This window comes from Monodelphis domestica, chromosome X (genome assembly GCF_027887165.1).
Source record: "Monodelphis domestica isolate mMonDom1 chromosome X, mMonDom1.pri, whole genome shotgun sequence".
NCBI classification, from domain to species: Eukaryota; Metazoa; Chordata; class Mammalia; order Didelphimorphia; family Didelphidae; genus Monodelphis; species Monodelphis domestica.
This window is the reverse complement of record NC_077235.1, coordinates 11,257,774-11,284,399: the sequence shown is the minus strand read 5'-3', so window position 1 is coordinate 11,284,399 and position 26,626 is coordinate 11,257,774.

Below are 26,626 nucleotides of genomic sequence, written 5' to 3'. Positions count from 1 at the left end.
AGTGATCATCAAAACAGTTTGGTACTGGCTAAGAGACAGAAAGGAGGATCAGTGGAATAGACTAGGGATAAGTGACCTTGGCAAGACAGTCTATGATAAGCCCAAACATCCCAGATTTTGGAACCAAAACCCAGTATTTGATAAAAAAAATGCTGGGAAAATTGTTAGCCAGTATGGGAGAGATTAGGTTTGAATCAACATCTCACATCCTACACCAAGATAAACTCAGAATGGGTGAATGACCTGAATATAAAGAAGGAAACTATAAGCAAATTAGGAAAACACAGAATAGGATACTTGTCAGATCTTTGGGAAAGAAAAGACTAAAACCAAGCAAGAGCTAGAAAAAAATCACAAAATGTAAAATCAATACTTTTAATTATATCAAAATTAAAAGTTTTTGTACAATCAGAACTAATGCATCCAAAATTAGAAGGGAAGCAATAAATTGGGAAATAATCTTCATTACAAAGACCTCTGACAAAGGTCTAATTACTCAAATTTATAAAGAGCTAAACCAATTGCACAAAAAATCAGGCCATTCACCAATTGATAAACGGGCAAGGGACATGAATAGCCAATTCTCAGCTAAAGAAATCAAAACTATTAATAAGCACATGAAAAAGTGTTCTAAATCTCTTGTAATCAGAGAAATGCAAATCAAAACAACTCTGAGGTATTACCTCACACCTAGCAGATTGGCTAACATGACAGCAAAGGAAAGTAATGAATGCTGGAGGGGGTGTGGCAAAATTGGGACATTAATGCATTGCTGGTGGAGTTGTTAATTGATCCAACCATTCTGGAGGGCAATTTGGAACTATGCCCAAAGGGAACTAAAAGACTGTCTGCCCTTTGATCCAGCCATAGCACTGCTGGGCTTGTACCCCAAAGAGATAATAAGGAAAAAGATTTGTACAATAATATTCACAGCTACACTCTTTGTGGTGGCTAAAAATTGGAAAATGAGGGGATGCCCTTCAATTGGGGAATGGCTGAACAAATTGTGGTATATGTTGGTGATGGAATACTATTGTGCTCAAAGGAATAATAAAGTGGAGGAATTCCATGGGGACTGGAATGACCTCCAGGAAGTGATGCAGAGCGAGAGGAGCAGAACCAGGAGAACATCATACACAGAGACTGATACACTGTGGTAAAATCGAATGTAATGGACTACTTCATTAGTGTCAATGCAGTGATCCTGAACAACTTGGAGGAATCTACAAGAAAAAACCACTATCCACATTCAGAGGAAACAGTGTGGGAGTAAAAACACAAAAGAAAAACAACTGCTTGAATACATGGGTCAAAGGGATATGGTTGGGAATGTAGACTCTAAATGAACATCCTAGTGCAAAAAAATAACATGGAAATAGGTTCTGATCAAGGATACAAGTAATACCCAATGAAATTTCGCATCAGCTGCAGAAAGGGTGGGTGGAGAGGAGGGAGGGAAATAAAGTGATTATTGGAACCAAAAAATAAATAAATAAAAATAAATAAAAGCACAAAAAATAAGTGTTACTGTGAACTAGTTACTTCTGAAACCCCGTTATTATTATCACAAATCGCAGATCCATTTCTGCATGTCTAACTATTCCTAAAAGTATTCTTCCAATGCTGTTTGGCTTGGAAGAGAGATTAATCACTTTTTTTCTTTTACAATCTTTGAAATTCCTCTTTTGGCAAATCCATAATCTCTATGAGGAGGCAGTCTTGTGTTGAGATTTTTCCTAAATTCACAGTATATAATTCAAAATATAATATATTTAACTTAAATTCTGTTTTCACAGAGCAATTTCACTGTCACTATTATGAACAATTTGAAAGCAGCAACATGCAGTTTCGAAACTATTCAATTTCCAGGCAGAAACTCTAGCTAACACTCTTTCTAACCTCTGTTATCAGGGGCTTTTCTTCTTTGCAAAATAAAAACATCAACTTGACAGAAAATAACGAAATCTCTAAGGTAACCTTCTACTTGCATATGGCATCCACTTCACTTAAACTCTGTCCAAGTAACATCTAGAGTTCATCTTATTTCCCAACACAAGATCCTCTTATAGGATCCTTTCATAAAGTTCTGCTGAGAGCCTCAGAATCTAGCTGTTGCTATGGGGTCTTTTTTTTATGAGTCTGTTTTGGCAAAATTTATGCTTAGTGTAATAGTCAGCTTTTCCCCCATATCATCTCTATCCTCCCTTTTTTCCTCTTAAAGTTAGAAATTTAGAGAAAGGTGGGATTATCCTAGCATCTGGTTTATGGTCACCTCCATTTTCAGCAATATTCTTAAATCTTTGAGATCAGCATACCATACCCATTTACTAAAGACAGGTGCTAAAATTCATCAGTTGCAGAGGGTGTTTTGTTGTTAATCTAGCACTCTGAAATTTTCTCCCTTTACCAATTCCTTTGGTTCCTGAAAAGTATCACAGTAAAAGACAACATCAAGGATTTCTATGTTTCTGAGAGAAGACCAAAAAAGGGAAAATTACTGAAAGATGGCATTTACATTTAGAATTTCTTTTTATTTCACATATGGAGTTTAAATGTTTTTCATGGCAAGAGAAGGGCTAGGCAGCTGTTCCAATGAAGGCTCACTACCAGTTTCTTCACAAAAAGTTAGAAGTAGGTGAGAGAATATTGCAGTGCTATTTTTCAAAGCCTAAGGATATGAGAAGACAGAATATAAGATACGACCAAATGATAATGAAGATTAAATTTAAATGGTGTCAATGCATCTCCTTTGGGAGTCACTAGTAAGTACCTTGGTAAGATAGAGACAATTACAAAAGATAAAACAAATAACAACGATTACTTGAAACAGAAAAGCTTCTGCACAAACAATATTAATGCATCTGGGATAACAAGAGAAGTAGTTGAATATGAAAAGCATCTTTGTATCAAATTCCTCTAATAACAGTTGTAAAAAATAGACTCGAATATAGGACTACAATCCCCACAAGCCTTTGCTCCACTTCCCCAAAATGCTTTGTAATCTCACGGGAATTCTAAGGTAGGCCGAGATCGAGGAAGGATTTAAGCTGGTGGCAAAGGTTTTTGTGTCTTTTTTTGGACTTCCCTTTTGGAGCAGATGCATCTCTTCTGAGATGTGAGGTTATCTGGCCTAGGCCTCTGGCCTAGGAACGTGTTTTTTTCTTATTCTGTATTTTCTTTAATCTTTAACCTTTAATAAAACCTCTAAAAAAATATGATACTCCTTGCAGAGAGAAACTAATTTCTACCTGCCTCAGTCTCCCCATATTCCCTAATTTTAATTTTTACATAGTTAATATACAAAATATATTATACATATATACACATATACATATGCATATGCATATACATAAAAGCCATTCTCCAATTGATAAGTACTCAAAAGATACGAACAAATATTTCTCAAAAGAATAATTACAAAGTAGTCACGACCACATGAAAGAATGTTCAAATCACTAATAATAAAAGAGATGCAATTCAAAACAGTACTAAGGTTTTATCTCATGCCTAAAAATCAGGGGAAATGAAAGAAAATTAAAATAGTTAATGTTGGAGGTTTTGTGGAATGATAGGAATACCAATACTTTGTAGGCAAAACTGTGAAATAGTACAAACATTTTAGAAGGAATTTGGAATTATATAAATAAAGCAAGAAAAGTATTTGTAACCTCTTATCTAGAAATTCCACTACTGGACTTATACCCAAAAGAAGTCAGTGATAAGAAGAAAGCTCATACATACATTAAAATAGTTAAGCATGACTTTTCATAATAGCTGAGAAATGAAAATAAAGTAGATGCCCTTCTGGGTATCTGGGGAATGGGTAAACATTTGTGGTATATAAATAGGAAAGAATATTATTATGTTTTATGAAATGATGCATGTTTTGAATACAAAGAAGTATCAGAAGAACTACATGAAATGAGGCAGAAGTAAACCATAGGCAGTAACTACAATATATAAATGGATAGAATATTAACATTCCAAAAGATAAAAAGTAAATATAACAAAACAATAAAGATCTGGTAGGACTCAGATGAAGAAAGGATGTCCCTAACTCATTCTTTGCAGAGGTGAGAGGTCCACAGGTATTACACATTATGATTTTGGACTTTTTCAATTTGTTGATCAGTTTTGCTGATTGTTTTTCCTCTCTAAAAAATAAAATATTATTTGTAATATAGGATGACTTCCTTGGATGTGAAGGGGAAAAACATTTGACATAACTATGATGACTTAAGAAACATATAATAACAATAACAGTGATTAAAATATAAAAAAGAGAAACAAATAACAGTATGTTGGAAAGAATGATTTTATCTCATTAAATTAAAGAAGTTAGGGATGGTTAGAGAAGTGACAACAAACTCTCATTATAGGTTTCATATTGCCTTAGAAAACTGCAATAACCATTTTTATATTATATTACATTTTTATTTATTTTCTTAAATGTTTCTGAATTATATTTAAATCTAGTTCCTGACATTAAAGACTGGTCTCTCTATAGATGACACTTCTGGTTAAGACTCAGAAGAGCACAATCTTGAACTCAGGGGGTATTCAAGACCTATTTGTTGTTGATAATAACACCAAATTAACACACTGCTCAGTCTCTTCCAAATTAATAGTTCCTACACAGACACATACTGACTCACTAATGCATATATGCATATATTCTAACGGATTTCTGAGAAGGAATCAATATATTTTCTTTTCAAGTACAGGAACAGTCAACAGGAAGGATCTTTGATTTTTCTCAGCATAAAGAGAGGTAGGGGGTGGGGCCAATATAGTAAATTAGAGGCAAACCAATTGAACTCACTAAACATTCTCTTCCAAACAACTTTAAAATAAAACCTCAAATCAAATTTGGGAGTGGAAAAAATGTTAGGGTAAGATATTTTTTTCTGACCTGAGAAAGTTTAGGAGGTAAGCAGGAGTTTTTGACAGCAGAGAGTAGTATTCCAGAGGCTGCACACATGGCAGCAACAACAGCAGCATACTCAGAGCTCTCGGCCTAAAGACAATAAGGAGGTTAGACAGTTGGTCAGAAAGAGATTACAGGTAGAAATGCAGATGAAAACATGATTTATCACTTGTTTATTTGGGTATATGTTTGGGGGTTGTGGTTTTTATAAGATTATTTGCTTTTAAAAATGAATAATATGGAAATGTTTTGCATTTATATATATATATATATATATATATATATATATATATATATATATATATATATATATATATATATATATATATATATATATATATATATATATAACCCAGAATGAGTTGCTTGTCAGCTCCAGGAGGGGGGAGAGAGGGAGGGAAGGAGACAATATAAACTGTTAAAAAAAAACAAATGAAAGAAAATTTTTAAAATTAATTTAGAGTATTTTTCCATGGTTATATGATTCATGTTTTTCCCTCATCTCCTCCCTCCCCTCTCCCATAGCCTACAAGAAATTCCACTGGGTTTTACATGTATCATTAATAAAGACCTATTTCCATATTATTAATGCTTACAACAGAGTGATCACTTAGAGTCTATATCCCCAATAAACCAAGTGAAAAAGCAAATGTTTTACTTCTGTGTTTCTACTCCCACAGTTCTGAAAGAAAACTACAAAAAAGAAAGAGATTACAGGAAACCCATTGCTAGCACTAAGTACAACTGGTGCTGATGGGCAACTCTATTGCCCAAATGCAGTTCTGCATCCTATTCCCCGGATGGAGAGGAGTGCTACTGATCAGACACAAAGGAGCACGAGGGAGCAGGAGCCCAGGTTATAGTTCTAATGCAAAGAGAATGCTAGAGTGTGCAGTTGCAGGGAAATAGTGATTCTTCCTGGATAAAGAGCAGAAAACAAACCAAGAATACCACTCCCAGGATCACAGAACCTTGGAAGCACCCAAAACTTGCAGATTCCCAGAATTAATTCTAAAAAAAAGGAGCATGAAAAAACCTAAAGCCAACTTTAACATATAGTCCAAACCCAAGAAAATAGCTGGGAAAGGAGCAAACAACAACAAAGAATCTGACCACAAAAAACTACTATGGTGGCAGGGAAGATAAAGATATAAGCTCAGAAAAAGAAGGAAGTATGAAAATGGATACCAAAAAAGCTCCAAAGAAAAATACTAATTGAACCCAAAACCAATAAGAATTCCTTGCACAGTTAAAGAAAGCATTAAGGACATTAAAAGAAAAATTGAGAAAAGAAATAAAATTGATCCAAATAAATCATCAAAAGAGAATGAACATTTTGATGAAAGAGACACAAAAATTCATTGAAGAAAACAAATCTCTAAAAAGCTCCTATGGAAAAAGAGTTATGAAAACTTAATGATGAAAAAACCCTGTAAGAAAAAAAATTGTCCCAATGGAAAAAGAGGTGCAAAATCTCACTGGAAAGAAATAATTCTTTAAAAATCAGAATTGGGCAAATGGAAGTTAAAGATTTCATGAGAGAACAAGAAACAACAAAGCAAAATCAAAAGTATGAAAAAATTAGAAGAAAACATAAAATATTTCATAGGAAAAATATCTGATTAGGAAGGTAGGGAATGGCAAAATCCAATACAGATTAAGGAAAGCAGTGATTAGAAGCCAAATAGAATTTTGAGGAGGCCAGGATAAAAAAAAGAAAAGAAGAAAGAGAGGAAAATAAAATCAAAGGGTAGTGAGCCTGGTTGTAGCCATAAATTAATATATTTGTGGGTGGACACCTGAGAGGGAGAGTTAGAAACTGAAGGAAAATGGGTGAAGGGGATAGAGAAAAGGAGGGAACAGAACAAAGGAAGAAAGTCTCAGAGACAAGGCTTTAAGAGCATGGGATCCAGCGTGCGTTCTCCTTTGATGGTGGGAGAGAGAGTGAACTACATGTGACCCCAATTTTTTACTGGAGGATCAAGGAATAAGGAATGAGAGGTAGCTAATGATCATGTTACACGGCATAAGATTTAACATTGGCTCAATTGACAACCACAAGATCAAAGAGGAGGTGTTTAATTAAGTATATTACCTGGTATGGAATCTGGTTTGACCATGTGAGAACTAGGATACAGTGGCAGCTAATATCGTACCCAGGAATAGGTTTGGAGAGTGGTCAGAATTAATAGAATATTAATTAAATACAATGATTAAGAAATAATATGACCATGAGTCTGGTATATGAGTACATAAGATACAATATTAATGCATTAATAAAACTTCCAAGATTAGAATATACCTGGGAAGCCACAAAGGAAAAACACAGTAATTGTAGCTGTGAATATGAGTGAGATAAGTTAACACAAAAAAAACAGAAGCAGTTTATGATAATAATATAATCATTTATTGATTATTGAACCATCCTTGCATTCCTGGTATGAATCTACCTGGTCAGAGTGAATAACGCTTGTGATGACTTGCTGGAGTCTTTTTGCTAGTATCCTATTTAAGATTTTCACATCTATATTCATTAGCGAGATTGGTCTATAGTTTTCTTTCTCTGTTTTTGACCTGCCTGGTTTGGGGATCAGTACCATGTTTGTGTCGTAAAATGAATTTGGTAGAATTCTTTCTTTGCTTATTCTGTCGAATAGTTTGTATTATATTGGGATTAGTTGTTCTTTGGATGTTTGAAAGAATTCATTTGTGAATCCATCTGGACCTGGGGATTTTTTCTTAGGGAGTTCTTTGATGGCTTGTTCAATTTCTTTTTCTTATATGGTGTTTTTTAGGCAATTTATTTCTTCCTCTGTTAGTTTAGGCAGTTTATAGTTTTGTAAGTATTCATCCATATCATATCTATTGCTATATTTGTTACCATATAATTGGCCATAATAGTTTTTAATGATAGCCTTAATTTCCTCTTCATTAGAGGTGAGGTCTCCCTTTTCATCTTGGATACTATCAATTTGATTTTCTTCTTTCCTTTTTTAAATTAGACTGACCAGTACTTTGTCCATTTTATTTGTTTTTTCAAAGTACCAGCTTCTAGGCTTATTTACTAAATCAGAAAAAGAAATCAGTATTATATAAAGACATATGAAAAATGCTCCCACATCTGATTAAAGGAATGTGAATTAATTACCTCATACTTATTAGAAATGACAAATGCTGCAAGGGATGAGGGGAAAACAAGTACACTAATGAATTGCTGATGGAATAATGAATTGGTCTAACCATTCTGGAAAACAATCTGGAACTGGGCTCTTCAAAGGGCTTTAAAAACATGTGTACCTTTGACCAGGCAATAACAATCCTGGGTCTATATCTCAAAGAGATTAAAGAAAAAGGAAAAGGTACTATATGTACAAAATATTTACAGGAGCTCTTTTTGTGGTGGAAAATCATTGGAAAGTAGGGAATAGCTAGATGAGGTGTGGCATATGACTGTGATGGAGTACTATTTTGCCATAAGAAATAACTAGTTTTAGAAAAACATGAAAGACTTATATAAACAGATGCAAAGTAAAGTGAGAAGAACTAAGAAATCATTGTGCAAATTTGTAAAGTAATTTTGTAATGATGATGAACTGTGAAAGATTGTACTATTCTAATCACTATAATGACCCAAGACAACTCTAAAGGACTCAAGATGAAAAAATGCTTTCAACCCTTAGAGAGAAAACTGAACTGATAAACTCTGAGTGCAAATTAAAGTATAATTTTCTCACTTTTGTTCTTCTGAAATATGACTAATATAGAAATAAATTCTGTATGATTTCACAAGCATAAATGATATCATGTTCCTTGCTTTCTCAGTGAATTGGGGAGAGGGCGGGAGGGAAAGAATTTGGAACTCAAAATTTAATAAGAAAAGAATGTTAAGATTCTTAAAAGAAAATATGCAGAGACGAAAAGGGAGTGCCTTCTAGCCACTTAGCATAGCCTGTGCAAAGGAATGAAGATAGAATATCATGTGTGAAAAATAGAAAGAATGACAGCTTAGAGGTTTGAGGCTGTCTCCACCTTGTGTTTCCAGAAAAAGGGAAGTGAGAATAATTGTTCTATCTAGTTTCCTATAGGAATAGCCTTGCTATTCTGGCTTAATCAAATATTTTACTGTTGAAAAAAACGTAAAGATAAAAAAGGTATCTATTATTTCCAAATAATTTACAGATTAGGGAGATTTCCAAGGTACACAGGAGTAAAATGACCTTCCCAGGGTCACAGAATTTATAAATGTTAGAGGTAAGATCATGGTATTTGAACTTGTCTTCCTAAAGCCAAGCCTAGGATTCAAGTCATTATGGCAAAATGTCTCTATCTACAGACCCCATGATCAATATTTCAAGAGAAATGGGAGTCCACACTTTCTTCTATGTTTGATTGTTCCAGGGACTAGTATGAAATGTGTCAGACTTGAGAAAATAAGGCCCTTCCCTAGAAATCTCCAAGAATCCAACCAAGTTAAGTATCATCATCAAATTAAAACCGTCAATCTACACCTACTCAGTTTTGTTTTTGAATGTTTTTACCAATTTACAACTGAAGATTGGCTCACTTCAAAAATGCAATTTTACCACTTGCCAGGTAGTTATTTTTTAATGTGGAATCCTGTCTTTGGGGGGCATTTTGAACTAAGAAAGAGAATTATTTCAACAAAATTACCACTAAGTATGCTTAGTAATTACTTACCTATCACTAATATATGTTTATTTTTCTCTCATTTTAAAAAGATGTTTAAGATGGAGTTTTCATGATGTTAACTGTATCATAATATATTCAATGAATGTCTACAGGGACCCAGTTATGATGCCATTACAATGAGAGATCAGAATGGGAAAATATATCACAAGACAAGTCTCTAGAGGATCCATTCAGAGGCCAATTAGATGGTACTATAATTATGAAGTCAGAATCCACAACAAGGATAGAAAAATGGAAACATGAAAGTGCAAATTAAACCAACATTTGATAATTATATAAAATACAAAATGCTGGGTAAAAATCAAATGATAGACAATGAAATAAAATACATAAAAATGGTGAGTGGTGAGTGAAAGAAAAAAGAGAGAGTGACTGATAAACTGTAATAAAGACCTGCAAAAGGTTAACTACCTATAAGTATAAGTTTAATTGATTTTGGTTTTGTTTTAAAATTTATTCAAATAAAAAATTATTTTAAAAAACAGAATATGTAACTATCCCACTGACTGGAAAACAATGGAATAAACAATATTAGAGAAATACGATACATTGTTATGCCACAAGACATTATGAATTTAAGAACTTCAGAGAAAAACTGGAAGATTTATTCAAGGAAAGCTGAACCAAGAGAGCAATAGACACAGGGAATACATTCATGTCAATAAAAAAACAGTAAAAGGTAGCTGATTAATTGTAACTGCTAATCTCATTTCCAGAAGACAAACAATGAAATACACTCTCATCTATAAATGGAGAAGTGAAGGATCATAATCATGTTATGTAATGTATATTGCCATTGTTGCTATGTTCATTACTTTTGTTTATCCTTTTTTCCTTATTAGAAGGGAGGTATAATGGAGGCACAGTACAACAAGAAATGCTGTGCTATTAAAAAAAGAATTGATAAGGCTATAAAAATAATTTTAAGGGGATTTCAATATACATCTTTTAGAGCTAACAAATTCAACCAAAATAAGTAAGATTGCAAAGATACAAACAGAATTTTAGATATTTTAAACATGCTACTACGTGGTTAATATTGAATGGTAGTACAGAGGAGTATATATAATTCTGTGTTATGCATAACATCATTTCAAAAATAGTTCATAGAAGGAGTCAAGACAGCAGAGAATCAGGGAGAAATACAGCCAATCTACTTCACAAATCCCTCAAAGGGATCTAGGCAACATATCAGATCAACTCCTAATCAGGAAATCCAAGATAAAAATCAGTGAGTCCTCTTACAACAAATGTTTGCATAAGGAGCCAGGACACTGAAGAAAAGGCACAGCCTTCCCAGTAATTATAGGGGTCATGAATACAAGAATGAGATAGACAAAAGAGGTAATAGAACAAAGAGAGTAAGAAAAATCTTTTTTTGGAAAGGGGTACAAAAATGTAATTAAAAAATTAATGAACAGGACTAGTTGAAGGAGAAGAGAAAAAGGAGCAATCTACTTGACTGAGAGGAGAAAAGAGGTAAAGAAATATATAACCAGAAATAACTAGGAAAGAAAAAGAACTAATAAACAAAAACACAAAGGGAAAGGGGTAACAATTGAGAGGAGGGAACCAGGGAGAAGAGTCAGTGGGAATAAGACCACCTTAAAAAAAGAAGCGAAGAAAAATAATATCATGTTTGCAACAGAAGAGATAAAAAAATCATAACTTGAAAAACACTTAGAGGATAAAAGAAAATATTAACCTCTCTCATAAATGTAATGGTGAATAGGTTAAACAACTAAATAAAATGAAAAAAGTGAGAAATTAAATAAGAAATAGAACCAACAATTTAAAAAAACAAAGACATACACAAAATAAAACTCAAGGGATGGGGAAAATGTATTATCAATCCAAATGAATCTAAAAAAGCAGGAATTAAAAGTCATGCTATTTAAGAAAGCAAAAAACAGTCAAAAAGCAAAAAAGAATAAACAAGGAAACTTTATTATGCTGACAGGAAACAACAGAAAACAAACCAATGCTAGAAGTAACCTTAAGAGTTCTGAATACCTTAGTAACCATATTCTATAACAAGCAATATCTTAGTTATGATGAGATATAGGCAGTAACACAATAATAACAGGAGACATTAATAATCCTCTCAGCTTTGGACAAGTCTCTTAAAAAAGTAAACAAAAGGGAAAATATGGAAGTGAGCAAGTTGCTGGAAAAACTAGAGTTAATAGATTTTTGGCTTTTTCTGGATGAGAAGTGAAAGAATATATGTTTCTTTACTATGAAATTTAACTTTTACAACTTTTACAAAAATTCATCATGTACTAGAGTAAAGATATATTACAAAGAAATGTAAATAGATCATGATATATTAAAAATAGTCATTGGTTCAGGGACCACAAACAAAAGAAACAGTATATGTAAAAGAAAATTATAATAATGAAGAAACATCATAATTTCTGTGATACAGCTTAAGGAGTGCTCAGAGGAAAAATCATAACTTTATGAACAAAATGGAAAAAGAGAGGATTTATAAACTAAATATACATTTTTAAAACTTAGAAAACCAAGAAGGAAAAAATCTAAATTAAGCACAAAAGAGGAGAAATTAAGTTCAGAGAGAAAATAAATTGGGAACAAAAAAAATCATTGAAATGATAAAACTAAAAACTGATTCTTTGAAAAGTCTACTGAAATAGATAAGCTCTTACTTAATGTGATTAAAAAGAAGAGAAAATCAAATTAATAAAATAGTAAGTATACAAGGTAAAATCACAGTAAAACCAAAAGAAGTCAAAATAATCAAAATAAATTCTGCACAATTATATGCTAACAAATCAAAGAATACAAGAGAAATAGGAATACCTTTAAAATACCCAAACTCAGAAGACTAGATAGAGATCTTAATGTAAAGGAGTTACCAAAGAAAAATCTCCTAATCCTACTGAATACACAGGAGAAATCTATTAGAGATCTGAAGAACAACTAGAAATCATACTTAGCAAATTATTCTCAAAAATCAAGAAAGAAAGCACCTTGACTAATTACTAATTGGAGTCAAGTGAAACATAAAAAGGTAAACAGAAGCAAACAATCATAAGGAACTAAACAAAGATAAACTATTTATATCCTAATATACAGAGATGATAAATGTTCCCTCAAAATCCTATTATCATCAAGTGTCAGGAAGGGAATTTAATTAAAGAGGACTGTATAATTTTTCTATTAGGTATTGATGGTATTAAAAGACAGGAAAAGGTGGAAAAAAGGATACACCTGTGTGGAGGAAAAGAAATGAAGGAGAAAATTATCTCATGTAAATGGGATACACCAGTAGCAGTTGAAACAAATAAGGATGAAGGGACATGAGAAAAATGACATTTGAACCCCTTTCTCATCTGAACTGGTCAAAGGAAGTAAGAATCCATACATACACATATACAGTTGAGTACAGAAATGCATTTCATTCAACAGAGTAACAAAAAAGGAGATAAGAGATGAGTAAAGGTAGATCCAGGGAGGAAATCATCTTAAGGAAAACAAACTAAAATATTTTTCAGGGAAAGTTTATACTAGCTTTTTGTTGTAGGTGTAAACTGAGAGGGAATTAGGAAATTTCTATAAATAATGCTACATGAATATACATAGTTAGAAATGATCAAGGCGATGGTTCAGAAAAACCATATGCACTGGTGCAGAGAGAAGTCACTACTAGCACAATGCGAACTTATGCAATAGCAAAAATGTTATAAAGACAAATAACCTTATTGAAAGGCTAAAAAAACTATGATTGACACAATTACCAATCATAATTCCAGAGGTCTTATAATGAAACATACTACCCTACCTCCTCACAGAAAGGTAGTGGACTCAGAGTACAAATTGACATGTCATTTTTGGACATGAGCAATAGAGAAATTCAATATTCCTATTGAACATTAATGTAAAACTTTTAAATAAAGAATTAGCAAAGGAGCTAAAGCAATAAATCACAAAGTTGATAACACTCTGAAATGAGCTTGTTCGAATTTAAGAAAACTTTAAATATAATTACACAGCAATAACAAGAATGACACAAATAATATATCAATAGATACATAAAAAGTTTTAAAATTTCTTATGTTAACAACAAATTTCCATCTAAGATTTCCAAAGCCATATAAGCAATATTGTCTCTCGCCCTTCTTCCCTGCCCCCTAACAGAGCTGCCAAGCATTCAACCTGGGTTATATATGGATTATCAAACAAAACAAGTTTCTGTATTACTCATTTTTTAAATATTTTATTTGATCATTTCCAAGCATTATTCATTAAAGACATAGATCATTTTCTTTTCCTCCCACCCACCCCCCATAGCCGACACGTAAATCCACTGGGCATTACATGTTTTCTTGATTTGAACCCATTGCTATGTTGATAATATTTGCATTAGAGTGTTCATTTAGAGTCTCTCCTCTGTCATGTCCCCTCAACCGTTGTATTGAGGCAGTTGCTTTTCCTCGGTGTTTCTACTCCCACAGTTTATCCTCTGCTTATGAATGGTGTTTTTTTCTCCTAGATCCCTGCAAATTGTTCAGGGACATTACACCGCCACTAATGGAGAAGTCCATTACGTTCGATTATACCACAGTGTATTAGTCTCTGTGTACAATGTTCTCCTGGTTCTGCTCCTCTCGCACTGCATCACTTCCTGGAGGTTGTTCCAGTCTCCATGGAACTCCTCCACATTATTATTCCTTTTAGCACAATAGTATTCCATCACCAACAGATACCACAATTTGCTCAGCCATTCCCCAATTGATGGGCATCCCCTCGTTTTCCAGTTTTTGGCCACCACAAAGAGCGCAGCTATGAATATTTTTGTACAAGTCTTTTTGTCCATTATCTCTTTGGGGTACAGACCCAGCAGTGCTATGGCTGGATCAAAGGGTAGATATTCTTTTGTCGCCCTTTGGGCATAGTTCCAAATTGCCCTCCAGAATGGTTGGATCAGTTCACAACTCCACCAGCAATGAATTAATGTCCCTACTTTGCCACATCCCCTCCAGCATTCATTACTTTCCTTTGCTGTTATGTTAGCCAATCTGCTAGGTGTGAGGTGATACCTCAGAGTTGTTTTTATTTGCATCTCTCTGATTATAAGAGATTTAGAACACTTCTTCATGTGCTTATTAATAGTTTTGATTTCTTTATCTGAGAACTGCCTATCCATGTCCTTTGCCCATTTATCAATTGGAGAATGGCTTGATTTTTGTACAGTTGATTTAGCTCTTTATAAATTTGAGTAATTAAACCTTTGTCAGAGGTTTTTAATGAAGATTTTTCCCAATTTGTTGTTTTCCTTCTGATTTTAGTTATATTGGTTTTGTTTGTACAAAAGCTTTTTAATTTGATGTAGTTGAAATTATTTATTTTACATTTTGTGATTCTTTCTATGTCTTGCTTGGTTTTAAAGTCTTTCCCCTCCCAAAGGTCTGACATATATACTATTCTGTGTTTACCCAATTTACTTATGGTTTCCTTCTTTATGTTTAAGTCACTCACCCATTTTGAATTTATCTTGGTGTAGGGTGTGAGGTGTTGATCTATTCCTAGTCTCTCCCACACTGTCTTCCAATTTTTCCAACAGTTTTTATCGAATAGTGGATTTTTGTCCCAAAAGCTGGGATCTTTGGGTTTATCGTATACTGTCTTGCTGAGGTCGCTTTTCCCCCAGTCTATTCCACTGATCTTCCTTTCTGTTTCTTAGCCAGTACCAAATTGTTTTGATGACTGCTGCTTTGTAATATAGTTTAAAGTCAGGGACTGCAAGGCCCCCATCATATGTGTTTTTTTTTTCATTATTTGCCTGGATATCCTTGATCTTTTGTTCTTCCAAATGAACTTTGTTATGGTTTTTTCTAAATCAGTGAAGAAGTATTTTGGTAGTTCAATGGGTATGGCACTAAATAGATAAATAAATTTGGGTAGGATGGTCATTTTTATTATATTGGCTCGTCCTATCCATGAGCAGTTAATGTTTTTCCAATTGCTCAAGTCTAGTTTTAGTTGTGTGGAGAGTGTTTTGTAGTTGTGTTCATATAGTTCCTGTGTTTGTCTTGGGAGGTAGATTCCTAGGTATTTTATTTTGTCTAAGGTGATTTTGAACGGGATTTCTCTTTCTAGTTCTTGCTGCTGAGCTGTGTTCGAGATATATAGAAAAGCTGATGATTTATGTGGGTTTATTTTGTATCCTGCAACTTTGCTAAAGTTGTTGATTATTTCAATTAGCTCTTTGGTTGAATCTCTAGGATTCTTTAAGTAGACCATCATGTCATCTGCAAAGAGTGATGACTTGGTCTCCTCCTTGCCTATTTTGATGCCTTCACTTTCTTTTTCTTCTCTAATTGCTACTGCTAGAGTTTCTAGTACAATGTCAAATAGTAGAGGTGATAATGGGCATCCTTGTTTCACTCCTGATCTTATTGGGAAGGCGTCTAGTTTATCCCCATTGCAGATGATATTAGCTGATGGTTTTAGATATATACTGTTTATTATTTTTAGGAATGACCCTTCTATTCCTATGCTTTCTAGTGTTTTTAATAGGAATGGGTGTTGTATTTTATCAAATGCCTTTTCTGCGTCTATTGAGATAATCATGTGGTTCTTGCTGGTTTGCTTGTTGATGTGATCAATTATGTGGATGGTTTTCCTAATATTGAACCAGCCCTGCATCCCTGGTATAAATCCTACTTGATCATGGTGAATGATCCTTCTGATCCCTTGCTGGAGTCTTTTTGCTAGTATCCTATTTAAGATTTTTGCATCTATATTCATTAGGGAGATTCGTCTATAGTTTTCTTTCTCTGTTTTTGACCTGCCTGGTTTTGGAATCCATGTTTGTGTCGTAAAAGGAGTTTGGTAGAACTCCCTCTTTGCTTATTATGTCTTCTATCTCCTCTGTATTTTGTATTTTGGCTCCGTAGAATGTGTCCAAAGTCGCCCCTTTCTTCTTATTTTTCTTGGGATTTGGGGGCTTCTGTGCTTCTTTGGAGTTTGCCATCTCTGAATGGGGAGTATTAGCTTTTCTTATCTCTGTCTGGTGTTCAGAGGCTTTAGTCCTGGGCAGATTGTCCATTCTATGAGCTTTCCCTGGGTTAAACTGAGTATGCCTTAAGGCAATGACTTTCACTGGAACTGGAGTGGAAGGGTTGGACCAGGGGGCCACACTCTCCCCTGGCTCTCTCTGTTTCCCTGCTGCTAAGGTTCCCCTCGACTGGACTGGGTCTGGTTGCTTTCCGGAAGTTGCCTTCAGAATAGCTGGCTTTGAGGCTGTCTTGTCTGCCCTGAGGGTTACTGTTGTTTCAGACGACCCTGCTCTCTGCAGGGGGGAGGGGCCAAGGCTTCCTGGAGCTCCAAGGTCAGTGACTTTCACTGAGACTTGGATAGCAGGATCCAGCTGGTGAGGCTGTCTTGCCCGCCCTGAGGGTTGCTGTTGTTTCAGAAGACCCTGCTCTCTGAGGGGGGCGGGGCTGCGGCTTCCCGGAGCCTTGGACTCTGCGCTCCTACCCCTTAGGTCTGAGTGATCTCGGGTTCTGGCTTTTGAGGGGGGCCGTACCTTTTGATCCAGGTCCAGGTCCAGGAGGAGGATTCCCAGGGTCTGTGCTGTTGATCGTTTTGAATTTCGGGGCCTTAGGAGCTTATAGTTTGAGATCGGTGGAAGGGTTTCCAGAGATTTGAACTTTAGCTTTCTCTAAGCCGCCATCTTGACCGGAAGTCTGTATTACTCATTTTTGTTATCAAATAATCCTATAGAACCAAAACCCCAAAACATATACCCAAATAAACAGATGATAATTCATAAGTTTTATATACATTTCTACTCCAACAGTTCTCTGGAGATGGAAAGAATTCTTTTTCTTAAGTCTTCAGAATTGTCCTGGATGGTATTGCTGTCAATAGCAAAGTCTATCACATTTTATCATTCCACATTATTGCAGTTACTGTGTATAATTGTCTCCTGGTTCTGCTTGTTTCACTCTGCATCAGTTCACATAGGCCTTTCCAGCTCTTTCTGCAATCATCTGATTCATCATTCCTTATAGCACAATAGTGTTCCATCACCGTCATATAACACAATTTATTTAGCCATTCTCCAACTGAGGGATATCCCCTGAATTTCTAATTCTCTGCCACCACAAAAAGAAAAGCTTAAACATTTTTGTATGAACAGATTCTTTCCAATTGTTTTTAATCTCTTTGGGATACAGACCCAATAGTGGTATTACTGGATCAAAAGGTATGCATTCTTTTATAGTCCTTTGGGCAAAATTCCAAATTGCCCTCCAGAATGGTTGGATCAGTTCACAACTCTACCAGCAATGCATAAGTGGCCCCTTTTTGTCACATCTCCTCCAGCATTTTGGCCAATCTGATAAATGTGAGGTGGTACCTCAGAGTTGTTTTAATTTGCATTTTTCTAATCAAGAGGGATTTAGAATATTTTTTCATATGATTATTGATAGCTTTGACTTTTCCATCTGAAAACTGCTTATTTATATCTTTGACCATTTATCAATTGATAGATGATTTGCATTCTTATAAATTTGACTTACTTCTTTATCTATTTGAAAAATGAGACCTTTATCAGAAAATGTGGTTATAAAAATATTTCTGAGTTTCTGTTTCCCTTGTTGCATTAGTTTTGTTTGTATAAAAGCCATTTATTTTAATATAATCAAAATTATTTATTTTACACCTTGTAATGTTCTGTCTCTTGTTTGGTCATAAATTCTTCCCTTCTCCATAGATATGATAGGCAAACTATTTAATGTTCCCCTAATTTAGACATGGAAATTTTAAATAAGATACTAGCAAGGAGAATTCAGCAATGTATCACAAGGATCATTCACAAAGACCAAGTGGGATTTACACCAGGAATGCAGGATTGGTTTAATATTAGGAAAACTACCAGTATAGTTGACCATATCAATAACCAAACTAACAGAAATCACATGATTATCTCAATAGATTCAGAAAAAGTCTCTGACTAAAAGCAACACCTATTCCTATTAAAAAAAACACTAGAAAGTTTGGCATAAATGAGTCATTCCTTAAAATGATAAGTAGTTTACACCCAAAACTTTCAGCAACTATTATATGCAATGGAGAAAAGTTAAAAGCCTTCCCAATAAGATCAGAGGTAAAGTAAGGATGCCCATTAACACCAATATTATTTATTATTGTATTAGAAATGTTACCTTTAGCAATAAGGAAAGAAAAAGGAATTGAAGGAAATAAAATAGGCAATGAGGAAACTATCACTCTTTGCATATGATACGATGGTATGCTTAGAGAATCCTAGAGAATCAACTTTAAAAATAGTTGAAATAATTAGTAACTTTAGAAAGTAGCAAGATACAAAATAAATCCACATAAATCAACATTTCTACATATTACCAACAAAATCCAGCAGCAAGAGTTAGAGAAATTCCATTTAAAATCACTCTAAACAATATAAAATACCTTGGAATTTAATTGCCAAGGCAAACACAGGATTTATCCAAACATAATTACAAAATACTTTTCACACAAATCAAGTCAGATCTAAACAAGTGGAGAAATATTAACTCCTCATGAGTAGTTAGAGCTAATATAATAGAAATTACAATTCTATCAAAATTAATTAAATTATTTTGTGCCACACCAATTAAACTATCAAGTAATTATAGAACTAGAAAAAATAATAACAAAATTCATCTGTAAGAACAAAAAGTCAAGAATATCAAGGGAACCAAAGGAAAAAATGGGAAGGAAGGAGGCCTAGCAGTACCAGATTTCAAACTGTACTATACAGCAGAAATCATCAAAACAATCTGGTATTGGCTAAGGAATAGTAGATCAATGCAGTAGATTAGATACATAATATACAGGGGTAAAAGGCCTTAGCAATAAGGTGTTTGATAAACCCAAAGATCTCAGCTTTTGGAATAAGAACACACTCTTTAACCTTTAACAAAAACTGCTGGGGAAACTGGCAAACAGTATGGAAGAAGCTAGATATAGACCAATATCTCACACCTTATACTAAGATAAGGTTGAAATAGATATATGATTTAAATATATTCGAATAGATATGTGCCATTACTAAATTAGGGGAACACAGAATAGTTTACCTGGCAGATCATTGGAGAAGGGAAAAGTTTATGACCAAAAAAGAGTATTGTAATACATAAAGTAAATAATTTTGATTATATTAAATTAAAAAGCTTTTGTACAAACAAAACTAATCTAACCATGATTGGAAAGGAAAGAACAAACTAGATGAAAAATTTTATTTAAACAATGTCTCTGATAAAGGTCTATTTTCTCAAATGTATAAAGAACGAAATTAAATTTATAGGACTACAAGCCATTTCCCAATTGACTAATGGCCAAAGGCTATAAAGAAAATTAGCCTAAAATGCAAGGGGGTAGAAATTAAGCCCATACTGCAACATATTATATCATATTTTTTTCAACATAATGATTAGTTTCACTGGCCTTTTAAATACTCTTCGACTTTGGGAAAAAATAAGGAAAGGTACATAGGAGCTAGGGAAGGAATATAGGAAGCCATGTAAAAAACAAAAGCAAAAAAGATTAGCACAGAGATGAATACAGTAAAATAACCTAATAATATAAAAATAAAAAGGCTTTTTCTACATCTATTGAAATAATAATGTGATTTATGTTAGTTTGATCATTAAATATTAATTAATTAAATATTAAATAATTAATAAAATATTAAATTAAATATTAAACGAGTCTGGTATTCCTGATATAAATCCCACCTGGTCATAGTGAAAAGTCCTTGTGATATACTGCTATAGTCTCTTTGCTAGTATTTTAAGATTTTTGCATCAATGTTCATTAAGGAAATTGGTATGCAATTTTCTTTCTCTGCTTTTGGAATTCCTAACTTAGGTATCAGCACCATATTTGTGTCACCAAAAGAATTTGGTAGGACTCCATCTTCGCATATTTTGCCAAATACTTTATATACTATTGGTATTAAATGTTCTTTAAATGTTTGAGAGAATTCACTTGTTTTTTAAACCCTAACCTTTTGTCTTAGAATCAATACTGTGTATTGGTTCCAAGGCAGAAGAGCGGTAAGGACTAGGCAATGGGAGTTAAGTGACTTGCCCAGGATCACATGTCTAGAAAGTATCTGAGGCCAGATTTGAATCTAGGATCTCTCACCTCTAGGCCTGACTCTCAATCCACTGAGCTACCCAGCTGCCTCCTAGAATTCACTTGTGAATCCATCTGGCTCAGGACTTTTTTCTTAGGGAGTTCATAGATGGCTTGCTCAATTTCTTTTTATATAATGGGATTATTTAAGTATTCCTTTTCCTCTTTTGTTAATTTAGATAATTTATATTTTTGTAAATATTAATCTATTCACCTAGATTAATTGTTGTATAATTGGGCAAAACAGCTCCTAATAATTGCTTTAATTTTCTCTTCATTAAAGGTGAAATCACTTTTTATTTTTGATACTGGTGATTTTATTCTCTTCTTTGTTATTTTTAATCAAATTAAGCAATATTCTATTTTATTTTTTTCATATTACAAACTCTTACTCTTATTTATTAGCTCAATTGTTCTTTTACTTTCAATTTTATTAATTTCTCCTTTGATTTTAGGATTTCCAATTTAGTCTTTAGAAATCTTTAATTTGTTCTTCGTCTAACTTTTTTAGTTGCATGCCCAATTCATTGATCTCTTTTTTTTTTCTATTTTATTGATCTAAGCATTCAGGGATATAAATTCCCCCTAAGGACTGCTTTGGATATATCCCATAAATTTTGGTATATGGTCTCCTCATTGTCATTCTCTTCAATGAAATCAGTGGTTGTTTCTATGATGTGTTCTTTGACCCACCCATTTTGAAGAATCAGATTATTTAATTTCCAATTAATTTTTAATTTGCCTTTCCACGAACTTTTAATTGATTATAATTTTTGTTGCATTGTGATCTGGGAAAGTTGCATATATTATTTCTGCTTTTCTGCATTTGGGTGTGAAGTTTTTATGCAACAGACACGGTCAATTTTAGTATATATCCCAGGAGCTGCTGAAAAAAAAAGGTATATTCCTTTTTATTCCTATTCTATTTTCTCCAGATATCTATTAAGTCTAACTTTTCCAAAATTTCATTCACTTCCTTTACTTCTTTCTTACTTATTTTTTGGTTATGTTCATCTAGCTCTGATAGGAGAAGGTTGAGGTCCCCTACTAATATAGTTTTACCGTCTGTTTCCTCCTTATGTACCTTTAGTTTCTCCTTTAAAAATCTGGATGCTATGCTATTTGGTGCATATATATTATGTACTAATATTTCTTCATTGTCTATACAACCTTTTATCAAGATGTAAATACCTTCCTTATCTCTTTTAATCAGATCTATTTTTGCTTTAGTTTTCTCTGAGATCATGATTGCTACTCCTGCCCTCTCTTTCCACTCTCTCCTAGAGCTCCAGATGCTGACTAAAGTCAAACTTGGAAGTTGAAAATTCCACTAAATCACTGAACTGCATGGTGAACCAGAAATTTTCCCAGAAATCTTTAAAATACAGAAGGCAGTAGAATCCCAGACAATGAATTTCCTCTGGGTCTTTGTAACCCATAGGATGATTCCATTGGAAGTTCCAACTCAACATTCACTTGGACAAGCAGAATAACTTACAAAGAAATTAAACTCACAAAGGCCTCTATAATAAGTGAAAGGTTACTCCTCTATAACAACAACAACAATCAAAAGGATGAAGCATTTGGGATTAATTACTTGTAGTTCCTAAGCCAATGGACAAACTTTATCCAATGGATCTACATATATATAAGGATTTTTAAAAAACTGTCTGTATTCATCCAAGTTAGGCAAGGTAATTATCAGGGATAAACTCTCTCAATATGCTCTAGGCAAATTACTAGGCACCCGTATTCTAGGGATGTGACATGCACAGTGCGCATACATATCAGTTTAAATTCTCATAATGGACACAGTAATATAATAGGTATTGGTACACAAAGATTTTTAGAAGTCATATATGTCTTAAAGAAATGACTGACAAAAAGGAAACACAAACACATCAGATAACAGCTTGTATATTTACAGTGTGGAAACAAAAGGAAAAAAGCATTTTTCTCCAGTTGATCATTGCAGTGATCAAGAAGGAGAGGTCCAAATGCTGACTCTCTCTAGCAAGTCTTTTCTTGCTATGCACAGAGCCTCTATGCATATTTTGAATGAAGCCACCATAATACAGAACCCTTTCCAGGATATTGTCCTACAACTCATTCTTATAGGTACAAGTTGGATCCCTAAAGAGTAACTGCTCCCTCAAAATCAAGAAGCATAGAATTGGGATATCTGGCTAAAACTAGAGCATTCAGGCATTCAGTATGAAATATTCTAAAGTCTACTAGGTGGCAAAGTGCACAGAGTGATAGACCTTGCCCTCAGACACTTACTGTGTGACCCTGGACACATCACTTAACCCCATTTCCCTCAGTATTCTCATCTGTCAAATGAGATAGAGAAGGAAATGGCAAGCCATTCCAGTATCTTTGCCAAGAAAATCCACAGTGGGGTGATGACTGAACAAAAACAACCTTATATGTAAAATGGGAATCATAATGATAAAACCTACCTTTCAGGATTAACTTTTGAATAAAATGGGATGTTTGTCAAGTGCTTAACATAGTGTCTGGCACATAGTGGGTACCATATAAATGTTAGTTAGTCAAGTACAAGTAGGAGGAAGAGACATCTGGTAATATGAAATAAAGGCTCAGAAGAAAGAGTTCCCTGAGAATCATCTGTATAAAGATTGAATAATTGAATCCATGGTACTTGATAAGGTACAAAGTGTGAGAATAGAAGAAAAGAGGACTCAAAACAATTCTTTGGAGAATAACAATAGGAATGGCAAGATATGAGTGACAAACCAGCAAACAAACTGAGCACAGGCAATCAGACAAGTAGCAAGAGAACCACCAGAGTGTAACACAAAGAAAGGCAATTTTCCAAAAGGATAGGCTGGTCAATAATGTCAAATGCTGCAGATAGTCCAGTAAGATAAGGATTTGAAAATCCTATATTTGGCAATTAAGAGATTTAAGAAAAACACTTAATTCCATCTTAGAATCAATTCTATGCATTCCAACGCAGAAGAGCAGTAATGGCAATGGGGCATAAGCGATTTGTCCAAGGCCACACAGCTAGGAAGTATCTGAGGTCAGATTTAAACAGAGGACCTCCCATCTCTAGGCCTGACTCTCAATCTACTGAGCCACCCAGCTGCCCCTCAATTAAAAGATTATTGGTCACTTCTAGGAGAGAAATTTGAGTTGAGTAATAATGTTGAAATCAAAGCTTAAATGAGTTGAGGAGTGAGAAGACAAGAAGTGGAGGCAACAAGAATAGACAGGCTTTTTGTAGAATTCAAATGAATAGAAGAAAATAGCTAACAAAGAACTGAAGTCAAAAGTTAGGTAAATACAAGTGTAAAGAAAGGACCTTGGATACTACAAGCAAGTACAATAAGAAACAAACTTGGAAAATCTGATTGAGACTGAGCAATCATTTAAGAAAGATTGTGAAAAACTGGAGAAATAACACAAACAAGGTTGGAGAAGGGAAAATGGTTCAATTTTTGCAAGGAAGTGAGGGTGGAGTTTTCACATGATTGGCCTCTGAACTACACTTGACTGGTAAGCACTCCAAGAGTGAAGAGATGATGGAAAAGAAGCACCATGGTTTAAGAAGTCATGCTAAATTTACTCCATTTCCTCTTTTATGATAGGGTCACTAGACTGGTAGACTAGATGTCCTAGTATTTCAGGAAAGCATTTGGCAGTCTCATGCTTTCCCTATGGATCAGGAGAGCTGTGAACTAGATCACAGGCAAACTCAAGGGTTCAAAGATAGATACTACGTTACTTAAGGAAAGTATGGCACAGGCAGATAAATTGATGGGCTTATTATATTCAAGGAGACAGATTTAAATCACATCTGACAGAAACTAGTTGAATAACCACAAGTAAGTACCTTAACATCTCTGACCTTCAACTTGCTCATTTGTAAAATGGAGATAATACACATAGGCCCTACATTCAATTGCCAAATGCTCATTAAAAAATAAAGATAAGTTTTAGAAAGAGGTATAAGTCAGAGCTTGTAGCTTGGTTATGCTAATATCACAAAATAACAATACTACCAAAGTTAATTTACAGGTTAAATACTATAGCAAACAAACTATGAAAGATATACATACAATAATGTTCTTATTGTTCAGTTTTTCAGTCATGTCTGACTCTTTGTGACCTCATTTAGGGTTTTCTTGACAGAGATACTGGAGTGGTTTACCATTTCCTTCTTCAGATCATTTTGCAGATGATGAAGTTGAGTCAAACTGAATTGGGTGACTTGTCTAAGATCATACAGCTAAATGTCTAAGGTAAGATTTGAACTCCTGAAAGGGAGACTTCCTTATGTCAAATCCAGTATTCTATCCACTAAGTCACCTTGCTTCCCAGATACAATAATAATAGGATGGGGCAGCTAAGCGGCTCAGTGCAGAGAGAGCCAGGGCTAGAGATGGGAGGTCCTGGATTCAAATCTAGCCTTAGATGTTTCCTAGCTGTATGACCCTGGGCAAGTTATTTAATTCCCATTGCCTAGCCCTTACTGCTCTTCTACCTTAGAACCAATACACAGTATTGATTCTAAGTAAGAAGGTAAGGATTTTTAAAATAAAAATAAACAATAGCAAGATTAATTTGAAGGAATGGAAAATCTAGAAAATCAAAGAAATAAATTTTTAAAAGGTAGGAATGAAAGAAGGATAGCACTCTAAGACCTTAAAATGCATTATAAAGCAATCATCTTCAAAACCATTTTTAAATTAAAAAGTAGACCAATGGAACAGTCTAAAAAGGGAAGAATAAGAAAGAAAGGAGCTTAAAAACTCAATAAACCTCAAAACATAAGGTACTTGGGAAATAACTCCCTATTTAATGAGAATTTGTGGGAAAACTAGAAACCAACCTGACAGGCATTATCTTTAACCTAACTTCATATGTTTTAATCCACAATAAATTCAAAATAGACATGAGATCAGGATATTAATCATCATACCATTAAAAATGGAAGAGAGGCAGATTGTATACTCTTCACAGTCACAGGCAAATAAATTTTAATCAAACATCATTATAAAAGATAAAAAGATGATTTTGTTTACATGAAATTGAAAAACTTTTACATCAACAAAAATCATGCATCTAGAAAAAAAGAGAAGCAGTTGATTGGGAAAAGTTGTATCACATATCTATGATAAATATTTGGCATCCAAAATATATAGAAAACCGACAAAAACATACAAGACCAAATGGCAGGAACAACCAAAAATCTCAGTCCCCAGGAAGGATTGCAAAGACTATTACATACAGCAAAATTTTAAATAAATGTTGTAGAATTTGGACCAGACTTGGTCCCAAAGAAGAGATATAGTAGCATTCCCCCAAACCCCTTTGTAGAGGTAAGAAGGGTAGTCCACAGGGGAAGAACATTGTATGTAATATAATATTATGAGATTTTTTTAGTGTATTGGTGGGCCTGAGTGAGTTTTTTTCTCTTCTTCCTCTTTTTAAAAAAAAATGTCTGTTATAAGAGATACTTCTCCAGAGATAAAGTGGGAAGTATAAAGGGAGATCTCAGCAAAGTAAAAACAAAATATAGCAATAAAAATCAATTTTAAAATACTTGTAGGACCTACTAAATAAGAGTAATATGGCCCAAATGAGAAAATATATGCAAAGTCTTTGGACACTTTAAAATCCCACATAAAAATGAGTTATTATTACTATCTCTCATGTGTCTTTTGAATCCCAGTTTTTATGCATTCACACATACCATCTACCTCTTCCTCTCACCTTTAAAACACACAGGATGGACATATCCTCTAGGATGCCTACCATTAACCATCTCAAAGCCATTCATTCCCT